This window comes from Panthera onca, chromosome C1, assembly GCF_046562875.1.
Source record: "Panthera onca isolate mPanOnc1 chromosome C1, mPanOnc1 haplotype 2, whole genome shotgun sequence".
Classification (NCBI taxonomy): domain Eukaryota; kingdom Metazoa; phylum Chordata; class Mammalia; order Carnivora; family Felidae; genus Panthera; species Panthera onca.
In genome coordinates, this window is record NC_138346.1 from 113,892,022 (window position 1) to 113,905,001 (window position 12,980).

A 12,980-nucleotide genomic window follows, 5' to 3' on the forward strand; every position below is an offset into this window, starting at 1 on the left:
GCCCAAATGTCCATCGACTGATGAATGGCTAAAGAAGATGTGGTGTGTGTGTGTGTGTATAATGTAGCCATCAAAAAGAATGAAATCTTGCCAATTGTAACAAAGTGGATGGAGCTAAGTGAAATAAATCAATAAGAAAAAGACAAATACCATATGATTTCAATCATATATGGAATTTAAGAAACAAAACAGGGAAACATGGGAAGCGGGGGAAGAGAAGAAAAAAAAACAAGCCACAAGAGACTCTTAACAATAGAGAACAAACAGGGTTGATAGAAGGAGGTGTGCGGGAGATGGGATAGATGGGTGACGGGTATAAAGGAGGGCACTTAGGATGAACACTGGGAGTCCCTTTTGCTGTATGATGTAACATATTCACAGGTCCTGGGATGAGACTGGGGACCTCCTAGGCAGGGGGCATCATTCTACCAACCACCACACTACCAACTCAGGTGACAACTAATGTTGGATGTCCCCTACCCCCAAATCTTTTTTTTCTAAGTTTTTTTAAAAAAAATTCTTATTTATTTTTGAGAGAAACAGAGACAGCACGAGTGGAGAAGGGGCAGTAAGAGATGGAGACAGAGAATCCCAAGCAGGCTCCACACTGTCAGTATAGAGCCAGATGCTGGGCTCGAACTTACAAAACCGTGAGATCATGACCTGAGCCAAAATCAAAAGTCCAACACTTAACTAACTGAGCCAGCCAGGCGCCTTTTTCTAATTTCAGCAATTTAGTAAAAGTCAAATACACGTCAAGGCACAAGGGAGACAAAGGCAAATCAGAAACCAGAGCGCGCGGGACAGGACCATGAAATTGCCCCAGGACTAGACTCTTCCGAGTAGGTGCTGCTTTGTTTTCCAGACCTGGCTTTTCCCCACGGAAGGCGGACTTTGCTGGCGGAAATCTCCTCCAAGGGGAAGCGCGCAGCGGGGGAGGAAGGGAAGGCGGAGGCAGAGTGGGGCGCCGGGACCCCACTAACCTCTGCTGTGACTTCTGGGGGCGGGGGAGGGTCTAAGTGGGCTCAAGGCAGGTTTCCGTGGACCCTCCCTCGCCTCAACCTAGGGATCCTGGTGCGCCTCCCCCGGGCGGCCACGAGGGGGCGCCGCGGCCCCGCCCCGCGAACGCACCTGTGCGGAAGCAGGCTGCGGCTGTTCTCAGCCGGCAGGTGTGGGTTCGCGCGCCCAGAGCTGCCAGACGTTCGGTTCCCCCAGCGCGGGTGTCCAGGCACGGGGGGGACGGGGGGACTGGCTTGGGGGCTGAGCCCCTCAGGTGGAGTCATCGCATTGTGTCTCCTTCAAACCGGGCTCTGAGCAGAGAGAGAGCGCGAGGTGTGTGGGCGCTTCTCCGGCTGGGGGACGTCCTCCCTCGTGTTTCTCTCAGGCGAGCGCAGTCGGCCTGGTGCTGGCCGCCGCGTGAGCGCCCCGACTGGCGGAGGGGGCGGGGCGGGAGCTGGTGGGAGAGGGAAGACGAGCTGTAAGCAAATCAGTGTGGAGGGGAGAAGACGGAGGAGACCCGCAAGGAGAGGAAGGAGGAGGGCGGGAGGAAGAGGAGAAGCATCAGAGTTGAGATCCCGGTGGAAGGGGAGCTGGCGGCAGGGAGACCGGGTGTGTGGAGCTGGGTGGTGCGGGGAGGGGCAGGGAGTGAGAGGAGGTGGTTGTATTCTGAACGGGGCGTGGCCTTATGTAAATGAGGCCGCGGTGGGCGCCTTTCCGGGAGGTAGAATTCCACAGGCTGTGGAAATGCCCGAGCGGTTGCTCGGCTTGTCTGAGGAAGACGTGTGTGGGGTGAGAATGGCTGAGACGGGAGTGGGTGCAGAGGGTTTGGGGGTGCGGGGAGGCAAGTGACCGTGTGCGTACAGTGTGAGGCCTGTGAGGCTGCATTGGGGCGGGTTGAGAACACGGTACATTTTCTTGGTAAGAGGTAGCGGGATGAAGGACGTGACACTTCCCAGAGTGAGGCTTTTCCACTTTATTTTGGGATTCGTGATCCCTGCGTAGTTTCCTAAATGTGGAATTGTCCCGACTGCATTCGCGCTTTCTTATGGTAATCGGTGTTTAAGATGTCGGATGCGTTTTGGTGTTTGTTTTGCTGTGTGTTTGTTTGGCTTGTTCTTTTAATTCAAGTGTTTTACCCTCCATTGTCAGAGATGCTTAGTAAGTACCAAAATGGTCCTTCTCCTCTACTTCTGTTCACTTGTTCGTTTACTTTTAGTTTGTGATTCATTTTCAATTTCTCATTTGCTTTATGTAGAAGATAATTTAGAGTAACGTCCAGGACGGAGTTTGTCTTTAAATGATTCAAGTTCGTTTCAACCTTGTCTTTGGTAAGGAGATTTTACATTTTTGCATATTTATTTTTGGGGGTGGTGGTGCTGGCTGGCCCAATGCGCGGGTGCGGGTCAGTTTTAGGGTTGGAAGTAAGGAGCCAAACGTTTGGCGGCGGGGGGGGATGGTCAGGCTGAACCACGTCTCAGGATCCCCTCCTACAGCTCCATCCCGGGGTGGAAATGTCATGGCGAAAATGTGGCTTCCACGGGGAGATCTTTCCCGTTGGTCACTGGCCCCCATCCGATATTTCAGATATGCATGGTGGGCCCCCTTAGGGCCAGAGCCCTGGCCAGAGTTAGGGTTAGGTCCCAGGAGGCTCCAGGCGCCGAACCCCCTCAGTGCAGTGGTCTCCCCGGAGGGCTGAGTGGAGGGCACGTGGGAGGTTGCGGGTCAGGCTTTGTCTCCGCCCTCAAGGGCCCATCTAGAGTGTGGGTCACGCGTAGGTCGGGCCTCATTTTCCTCCTGGCGCAGTCGACGACCCTGCTTTGGAAATGTCATGGAGAGCTTCCCAATTCCACGCTGAATCATCCCGCGCTGGTTTTGGGGGGAAGGGGTAGGGAGAGCGACTGGGGAAGAGGGGAGGGGGAAGAGAGGCCTGTTGCGTCATGAATGGGGCGTGACCTTATGTAAATCAGGCGGTTCCGGGCGGTAGAATTCCTGGGGCTGTGGAAGTCCCAGAGCTGTTGCTTGGGTTGTCTGAGGAAGACTTGTGTGGGGTGAGGATGGTTGAGACGGGAGTGGGTGCAGAGGGTTTTGGGGTGCAGGGAAGCAAGTGACCGTGTGTGTTCAGTGTCAGGCATGTGAGGCTATGGGGGTGGGAGGAAATTGAAGCTATGCTACCCAGTCAGGACAGATACTACCCCTGGAGGTAGTTTTTACAGGGCTGGGCTTATCCATTGCGTTTTGGTTGTGCCAGTTATTTCCCTAAAGGTGGGCAACTTGGTTGTGTGTCTTGTGACAGAAGTGTGCTGAGTTTATGCTTTTTTTTTTTTTTTTTTTTTTTTGGTAGGGATTTGGAAATTAAACTTGGTTCTGTAAAGTTGTTGAATTTCTTTGTTCTGTTTTATTTTAATAAAAATAAAGTCTTTGGGTATATATAGCTCTTCCCCCCTTTTTTCTTTTTGTAGTTTTCTAATTACTTTTTGACAGTAAAGAAAACGGGTTCACTTTTAGGAGGAAAGAAAGTGTAACTTTGGTGAGGTTGTTGTGTGTCTCTTCCCGGAGAAGAGAAGTTAGTTGGGGTTGGCTGTTACCTGTACAACAATCCCCAGAAAACTCAAGACAAAACCCAGACTTCCCATCAGGCCACAGCATTTGTGTTGGGCCTTCCTTAAAAGACTTTCAGGAGAATACGATTTAATGAGATTGACACACCTCTAAAGAGGTATGGCAACTCTGGCCACATGGACAAAGGATGGGTTTTCACCATCAGCTCTGGGACAAAAGGTGGTGGGCCCTGTGCTTGCTCTCAGGCTCAAGTAAAAACTGTCCTTACAACCCTGCATTGATTTGTAAATATATGTTTTAAGGGTTTTCTGGCTTTACGTTTTCACTGGGGCTGTGGCTTTTACTCTGTAAAAGTCTCTATTGAGAATTTACATTGATGGTTTCCAACTTTGGTTTTCACTTAGGGGAACCACACCATTATGGACTCACAGAAACTGGATTTACTCTTTTGTCTATAACAACAAAACAAAACCACACAAGATATACAAAATGCAGATTTCCAAGATACTGGGCATCAGGCAAAAGAGGACGGCAATTCCAGACACTTGGAAACACACACAGGTGAGCCAAGCCCTACACAACATATGTGCTGCCTCGAGAGAGTTTCCAAGTAAGGTGCAGGGAGGGGAAACTGAAGAGGAGCCCAGTGTACTATGTGGAGTTGAGGACACTGAGCTGCGAGTCCACAGGACGATGTGGTGGGGAGGGCAGAGCTGTGAAAGTCAATTAGCAAGAGCTGTTGGGGGGCCCTAAGTGTGCAGCACAGTCCTGCTCTGTGCCTCCATGGGCGCCAACTCCAGCAAGTCAGGGAGCAATCTTGTGAAAGGATTAGAGGGAACAGAGCCTGTACCTCAGCACTGGAAATACAGCCTGTTGCCAACAGATAGACTGGAAAAAGTAACCCCCCTCACTCACGAGGCAGGAGGACTCAGGGAGGTCTTGCCACAGTGTTGGGAACTCCTAATTAGCCCTTTGCTGAGCACTGCTCAGGACCACTGAAAAATCATTAAAGTAACACCAGACATGATCAAACTGTTTCCAAGTAACTGAAATGCATCCTTGATCAAAGCTCAGGATTATAGAAAACACAAAAATATCCAGCAACCAAACAAGGTAACATTCCCACCGGCCATTCCATCCAAGATTTTGAGGTGTGCAGAGCAACAGGGGAAATGACCCTTAATGAGGAGACAGTTCAATCATCTGAAAATGACCCAAAGCTGACACAGGTATGAGAATCACCAGAGGAGGACATTAAGGCGTTTCTTATAATTGTATTCCATCAGTTCAGAATGTTCAACAGGTAAATGGAAAATGTGAAAAAGACCCAATCTCACGTTAAGCGATGAAAACCACAATGCCTGAAGAGAAGTGTACTGCAAGGGGTTGACAGCAATAGAAAATGCAGAAGAAAGACATTTCATAGGACTTGTTTTGAATCTGTAGACCCCATTGGTTAGTATTGCCGCCTTCACTCCATAAAATCTAATCCATGAACACAGGATGTCTTGCTATTTCTTTAGTTTTCTCTAATCTCTTAGAGCAATGTTGTATAGTTTTCACTGTAAAAGTCTTTGCTTCCTTGAATCAGTTCATTTATAGATATTTTATTGTTTGGGGTGCTATTGTAAGTGCAATTGTTTTCTTAATTTCCTTTTCAAGTTGGTCTTTGTTGGTGTAGAGAAACACAACTGATTTTTGTCTATCTTGTCCTCTGCAACTTTATAGAATTAGTTTATTGACTCTAGTATTTTTGTTTGTGAAGTACTTGGGATTTTTCTCTAGATAGGAGGATGCCTTCCACAAATAGAAATAATTTTATTTATTCCTTTCCACACTATTTTTGCTCAACTTCAATTCTGAAAGATATTTGGGCTGGGTGTGGAAGCCAACAACCACCACAGGCCACCCCTGGATTTTTGGGACAGAGATGAGCAGTGACAGGAGGTTGCCTATTTTGGGTCACCTCAGCCCAGGGTCTTGGAGGAGCACACACAGCCTGGCCAGGGAAATAGAGTCCTTGTTCTTTGCAACCACCTCAAATGAGAAGGACCAAAAGACCCCTTGAGGCTCCTACAGGGAGGGTTTCTGCCCCTCCCCGACCTGGGAATGGCCCAGAAATGAGAAGTCAGAAAAGGGAAGGGGCTGGGGTGGCTGCTGACTCCAGGCCGTGGGAGGCCCCTGAAAGCTATGCCTAATTCCACCTGTAGAGAGCAAAATGGGATCTCTCACTCAAGCAGGGGCCTGGGTCAAGCAATAACACATGCAGTTAAAGATATTGCAGCTAGGAGGTACTGCTAGGACCAGCATCAGCTGACACCCCAGAACTGACAATAATTAGAAACAGAGGAGGGGGCAAGACTGATTAAATCCCTTTAAAAAGGAGAGGATTTTTACAGCAAACTGTCAGACTCTTCAGACATGACCTCTCTATGTCGGACCACTTCAAAAAGGCAGCTACTGCTGAAGGCTCTGCCCAATTGATCCTCAAACAGAACTGAGATCCTTCACTGCTTAAACATAATAAGCAATAAGTGCCATGAACTGTCCTGGACCGGACCAAGGCCAGAGGACTGCATGCCCACAGACTGGCTTCTACACTTTCTGTCATCTTGTTTGTTGTATGGTTTGTCTTATGTTCTGCTCTCTGTGTTGGGTAAGAAGCCAAGTTTAATCACTTGGTGAAATGTCATTGAATTTGGAACCCTGAAATTGCTTTATAATAGTGATTAACTTTGCTTTATGATCGAATAAAGCTGACATTGTGGAAAGACACAATTCTGTGTGTGCACCTTATTAGTGTGCGCATGACACTACCTCACCCTCCTGCTCCTTGAGCAGAAAGGGGAAGCCACCAAGCCCAAAAGGCAGAACCACACACACTTGCATAGGGAGCTCTTTCTCTGTTATAATTTGAATTCAAACCCAAGCTACCAAGGTTCCAAACCCCACACCAGCTATACCATGACCACTACATGCCCCCCATGACCTGCGGTGCTATAGTTGAATCTCAGCATTTGAGGTCAGTAGCATCTAGAATTGAACCAGTCTCCCTCTCTACCTTCCTTCCTCCCTCTTTCTCTCCTCCTTCCCTCCCCCTTCACTCTGTCCTTTCTCTGTCCCTTTCTTTCCCTCCCTTGCTCTCTCCCTCTTCCTCCTACTCATGGTTGCCTACCCTCACCTTCTTTCTCCTCTTCAACTTTCCCTTTTACTCCTCTCCTTGCCACCAACACACTCAGACTGAGGCTGCTGCACTGCCGTGTTCGGAATAGGAAACCCATTGCCTTTCCAGGTGAAGCCCTCTAGACATCTATAGAACTTTTACTTGGTTCTAAACAGCTGCTAGAATAAAGGTTGTTAAGAGCAGCCAATTTGAAAGACTTTTCACCTGACCCCATTCCAGGGTTCTTCTAAGACTGAAGACTTAAGAGTCCGCAGTAGAGCTCTTAATACTCCACCCCAGGCCCCATGGCAGAATGTATCCTTCATGGGTGCCTACCTGGTGACAAGCCCTGCTCTGGCCACATGGTGAGCAAACCCTAGGTCATTGCACCATGAAGCCTCCATTGGAGGCCTGCGGGTGGTGCAGTGGGGGCACAGCTGGTTAGTTCCTTCCCATTATGGGGCCCATGCACCCCATCTTGGGGAGACTTGCTGTGAACAAAAAATGGATGAAAGCCGACCAAGAATGGGAAATGTGTGACTTCAGCCTCAGAGGCTACTGGTCTCACCTGGAGCTCACCTGCTTGCAAGACAGTTCAGAGGGCTTGCAAGGTAGGGAGGGCCTTGGGCCCAGGATTTCAATTCACAGTCCCCAGGTCACTCCCTGAAAATGACCCTGAGGCAGCAGCTGCAAATTGGCGACAGTCAGTCCTATTTGGACTTGTTGCCTGATCAGGTCAAGTACTCTTCTGAATCAGAGAACCCAAGGGTCTCTTACTGGAAGAATCACTGCCTAGCTGACCTGTATTGCCCTGGAAATACAGTCCAGTATCTTCCAGCTTTGCCTTCAGGAAAAATATGCTCGTTTATGCAAATTATGCCTTGAGATTAGGCATATCCCTTATCACCCTAGACGCTGATCCTATGACTCAGCCTACCTCACCAGATTATTAGCTCCTCGAGAGCAGGGATTCTCATATTTACCCAGTCCTGGATGATAAGCTTTGCATTTGAGACATCTGATAAACATTTGCAGAATTATACGTGCCTGCCTTGGTTTTGACGGAACGCACGCTTAGAAGATTACTTCCTGTAATTGAGAGGTTGTGCCTCCCAGGAGAGTGCAGAAAAGGAAAGAAAAGAAGTGGGAGGTGCAGTGGACAGGGATGTGGGGAGGCCCGTTTGGAATTACTGCACAGCATGCTGCCCCCTTGTGGCCTACCAGCTACAGGTCAGCCCATGACATTCCTTGGATCCCAATTCTTACACTTTTGGCTCTCAAGACCCTTTTACACTAAAAAAAATATTGAAGATACCAAAGAGTTTTTGTTTATGTAGGTTATGTGTATTAATACGTATAATATCAGAAATTTTAAAGTCAAAATACTGATTCACTTACACTAGTATAACTAAACCCATATTAACACATTTTTAAATGAAAAATACTATTTTTTAAAGCAAATAGGTGGTATCACTTTTTACATTTTTGTATGCCTCTTTAATGTATGAGTTAAAAGAAGACTCCTGAATTCTCATATCCATTTCTGCATTCAATATGTTTTCTGTGTTGTTTTGGTTGAAGATATGAAGAAAATCCAACCTTACACAGATAAGTAGTTGGAAAGGGGAGGAATATATTAATAGTCTTTAAAAATCACTGTGGATATTCTTCTTTGATAAGACACCAAAACTCAACAAGTAGAGGTTTCTTAAGGTTAGTTGCAATGTAGAATCTGAAACCATATCAATGAGTCCTTTGTATTCTGTTACATTGAAATCCATTGTCTATTGTGAAATTTGAATGGGTCTTTATTCAGGCATCATTTTGTAAGTTCATATATTGGTCATTGGAAAATATTGATTCACTGAGTTATCCACACTTTCCAAATGCTGACACATTTCAATCTTTAATATGTACATATATAAATCAGATAAATTAATATCATCGCTGATCTTATCAGAAAAGTCTTAAAGTATTGGGAGACTGTCAAACTCATGATAGCCAACACAAATTTTCCAAAACTCTAATTTTTGTTTGAAAGCTCCAATTTCATTATTGCTAACAAATTTCATTCGTTGTTTTCCTTGAAGTAAAAGGTACACTCTGTTCATTTTTGAGATGTCTGAGATACACACACACACACACACACACACACACACACACATATGAATATCCATGGTTTGGTTGTTAATTGTTCTTTCAATATACTTGAAATGGTGCTACATGAAAAAAAGTGGCTAGTTTAGCTCACCATGCAGTCACACAAGAACTTTTCCCTGAGACAACTATGTTGAGAGAACATTCAGGAAAGGAGCTGCTCTGGCCAAGAGAGGTGAGTGTGGCTGGGGAGGATAACTGGACCTGAGTCATTCAGAACTTAGCATTTTAGTCCTAAATGCACAGAACCAGAGAGGGACAGCCCACATTCTTTCTCCCTCCTGATGCCATCATACAGAATGGGCCCCTTAGCCCTAAGTATTCGCTGCCTGGGTGCTACTTGCTTCCTCTTGGCAGCCACTGCCTAGTATTCCCATCCCTCCCTCACCAGCCAAGATTCCAATCCCATCCCTGACGTTCTCATTTGCAGGCCCACCTGCAGAAGGAGACCAGTCTTCTCAACTGTGGAACTGGATGCCCCAGAGGTGAGCTTCTCATTGCAAGAACTTTATTACTAGTCAAGGTGGGGATATAGCAGAGGTAAGGAGAAACAGCAAGTCAGCAAAGTTTGGGAAACTGATGGGGTCCCTATAGTATTGATCCCAGACTACAGCTAAAGTAGCCCCCTGCTCTCTTTCACACTGCTCCTGGGGCCTTTCTCTCCAGCCTTGGGTCTTGTCGGTTAAATGGGGAGAATGGCATTTGGAAGTGGTTTATTTGTGTGATCCCCCCTTGAGGGGGCTTTTCCAGTTCCCACAGGCCTGAGAGTAAGACTGCAGTCCCACTAAGGGCCACCCGTCTGGATTTGGGGCATTCCCTCAGAAGGGTCCTTTCTGCAGTCTCAGGAGGCTGCCCCCACCCCCTGGGAGGTGAGAGCCGTGCAGGTCCTTGCGGAGATACTCCCCTCATGGGAAGTGAGCTTGGAGTGGGTGAGGGACCAGGTGTTCTTGGTGGGGCTGGTGGATGCATGGGCCAAAATAAGTACTAGTGATGATAGCACATTGTGGATATCCACATTGTGGATAGCACATTGTGCCTTCTGGAATGTACCTTTCTGTTCCTCTGCCTCCATCCTACCTGTGCAGGTGGCCCTGGTGGAAGGAGGGTGGGGCAGTGGCCCCCATCCACAACCTTGACACTCCTGGAGCAGGTCTGTCTTGTTGGGGATGAAAAGTTTTCTTCTGCCTTTCAAAGTTCATTAAATGGACTAAAAATTAAATTGACATGAGACAGATTAATAGAGAATCAAGGAAAGCTTAAGAAATTGTATACTTCCTATATATACATGGCAGAGCCCCAGGAAAACTGAGTAACTCCCCGAAATGGCCAAAGCCATCACCTTAAATACCATCATTAACTAAAGACAAAAGATGTTGGGGGCAGGAATTCAGTTGTGGGAGGTTCCCAGGAAAAGTACAGCAAACAAGGGCAAAGTTAAGCAGATATAAGTTATTGCTTTCTCCAGTGATAGCAGCTTCTGGACAGTCACACCTGCATCCTAGTGCTGAAGGAGACACCCTTACAAGTGGAGATTTCCCTATTCATGTGTCTCTTACAAAAGCGTAACTTCTTGGTTTTCAGAACTTCTCATGGCTCTTGTGTATTTCCTTATAAAATAACCAGCCTGGAATAACCAATATGCCAAAAAGGCATATCTTGGGGTAGCAAAGTTTGACCCACTCAAGGCCAAGAAGTTCCCAGATGTTGGGTTGGCTGGGCTTCCCAAAGGCTGGGGATGAGGAAGCAGCTCAGGGAGCCTTGGGCAATTATGCTCTTTCCCAGGGAGGCGGAACCTGGGCTTATTCACAGGGTGAGGCCTTGCTCCCAGTTTGAGTCTGGTCTCTCCCAGTTACTCTGGGTGCCCTGCACGGAGCCTCCTGGAAGCCTGAGAACTCTGTCCCCTCTTCACCTTCTATTAGGAACCCAGGTGTTCTTCTATCCAGAAAGCCAGAACCCAGGTGCTCCCTTACCGGGGAGGGAGTGCCCTCTGGTGAGAGGCGTCCTGAAGGCCTGGGAGGTGGCAGCTGGAGGAGAGCAGGGCCAGAAGCCAAGTCTGAAGGAAGGAACTGCCAGCCAATGAAGGGCGGGCTGCCTGTACCCTGACCTGTGGGGCTGGGACAGCACGGGACCCATAGGTATTTCTGAGTGTGAGTGTGAGTGTGTTCCTTGTTGAGAAGCCCTCTCCCTTGGAAGGGACTGGACTCTTCTATCTGGCTAAAATATTAATATGGTGGAGAAAGTTCTGTGATCTTCCCTTTTGAACTCTTCCTCCAAATAAAAAAATTCTATTTTAAATTATACTAAATGAGTTTAGTTCTACCATGCCGGGATCTTTCCTGCCAAGGTTGTGGGTCCTGGAGTTAACTCTACTCAATTTCTTTCCTTTCTGTCTAGCTCTGAATCCCTATTGATTATGTTTCACTTGGTCCCTATTCTGCTATTGCATCTTTATTTTAAGTATACAGAATGCATAGCAGTGTGAACCAAGGCAGATGAACTCTGGCACCAGGCAGGGTTGTGATTGGAGGTGGGGGTGGGAGGTGCCACTAGTCTCTGCCCTGGGTGTGATGAGGGGCTGGGCTCAAGCCTTGTAATTTCAGCTGTGTGATGTGACAAGCTCGGGACAGCATTTGCCACTTAAACACTCATGGTTGGGAAAGTACCATGAGCAAGTGACCAGGATCCAAACCTTCTGTTGACCAGAATTGATTGCTGGTTTCTAAGTAGCTTTGCAAAAGGCCAACCTGTTTTCTGGGAGGCCAGCTACAGGGCTCCATATTGGACAAGCTAATCCTTACCTCTCATTTGGCCAAAGAGGAAGGCTGACACTTTCCCACATGTTTCCTACTCTCATCTGCAATTGGCTCATTTCCTCTTAAGTGACAGTTTTTCCCAAATGAATGGAATACTGGGTATTATTAACCAAGAGATTGCTGGTCCTGATCCAGGAAGTTCCTATATGCTCAGGTCTTAAAACATGGTTCTAAACATTTTCCATCTGGGGACTACTGATTATAATATAAAAACTCTGGAGGACAATGATATACCTCATTTTATCTGAAACTTCCCTCTCTCATTTCTCAGTAGGATAACCAGGAGAAAAGTTAATGTTTTGTTGTCATCTTGGGGAACTGGTATTTCATTTTGATTGAGCATAAACAAGCAATTCATTTCTGCCCAAGAGAGCCAAAAAGATTCCTGCAGCCAGAAGAGACCACAGAGATCCTGGGGTTTAACCTCTTGGGCCCACGTTGAGAATCTCCAGCATCAAAAACTTGGACAGACTGTGGCGAAGTTCCAGGCAGAGGCTGTGGAGACATACCTGGGTATGAATCCTGATCTGCCACTACTGGTTGGGTAACTTTGGGCAAGAGCTGCTAGCACCCTCAACTTTAATGAGCACCTGCTGAGGGTTAGGCTCTGTGCTGAGGACCCTGAGACCTCTAGGCAGGTGCTGGCTCTCAGTTTGGTTGTGAGGCAGGCAGGGGTGCCATGCAGTGGGGTGGGTATCCTGTTTGAGGAGTGAGCACAGCTGGGTTAACTGTTGACATCTCTTCCAGGGCCAAGGTCCACACTAACCCTGTTGGCACCCTGGGACCACATGAGGATGCTGCTGTGGCTTCTTATTTTCCCTGCTTGGGATTTTGGGACTTGGGGTGAGTTTTCTTTCATTGGGTCAGAAGTGCTTTTCATACTAATTGTTAGTCATCCTCCTTATCGCTCATTGATTGTTCCTTCTGGCCAGTCCTTGGCTCCCCATTAGAGCCTAGCTCAGGTGTCCCCTGCCCTACTGAGAGTGGTGCCAGTCCTCAGTAGTCTCCCCAGTCTGCCCAGCACACCTTGGCTTTAGTTTCATGGTCATGAATTTGCTCCTGATGATTTCACAGAAGGACAGAATGGAGGCCCTTAGTGACCTTGACTTACAGACAAGGATACGAGCTGGGCTCCATTGCAGCAGTGACTTATCCAAGGTCATCTGACAGCTTTGGAGAGGTCACCAAGTATAGTGGCAGTGAACGCAGCTTGGGTCAGACAGCCTAGGTTGGAACCAAGCCCATGGCTTAAACCCATATCATCTTAGACAAGTAACTTAACTTCTTTG

General features: G+C 47.5%; 1 long non-coding RNA gene across 3 annotated transcripts; it reads left to right on the forward strand.

The window, feature by feature from the left end:
- The first annotated feature begins 2,253 nt into the window (after positions 1-2,253).
- On the forward strand, positions 2,254-12,852 carry LOC132672846 (uncharacterized). Of its 3 annotated transcripts, XR_009607729.2 has the most exons (6): positions 2,930-3,047; positions 3,963-4,119; positions 9,309-9,363; positions 10,798-11,013; positions 11,963-12,204; positions 12,439-12,852. It is a non-coding gene; the product is annotated as an uncharacterized LOC132672846 (long non-coding RNA). The 3 variants fall into 3 exon arrangements; XR_013557351.1 differs by lacking the exons at positions 2,930-3,047; positions 9,309-9,363; positions 10,798-11,013; positions 11,963-12,204; positions 12,439-12,852 and adding exons at positions 2,254-2,327; positions 4,845-5,057; XR_009607730.1 differs by lacking the exons at positions 9,309-9,363; positions 10,798-11,013; positions 11,963-12,204; positions 12,439-12,852 and adding an exon at positions 4,845-5,057 and having other exon boundaries at positions 2,961-3,047.
- The last annotated feature ends 128 nt before the right edge of the window (positions 12,853-12,980 follow it).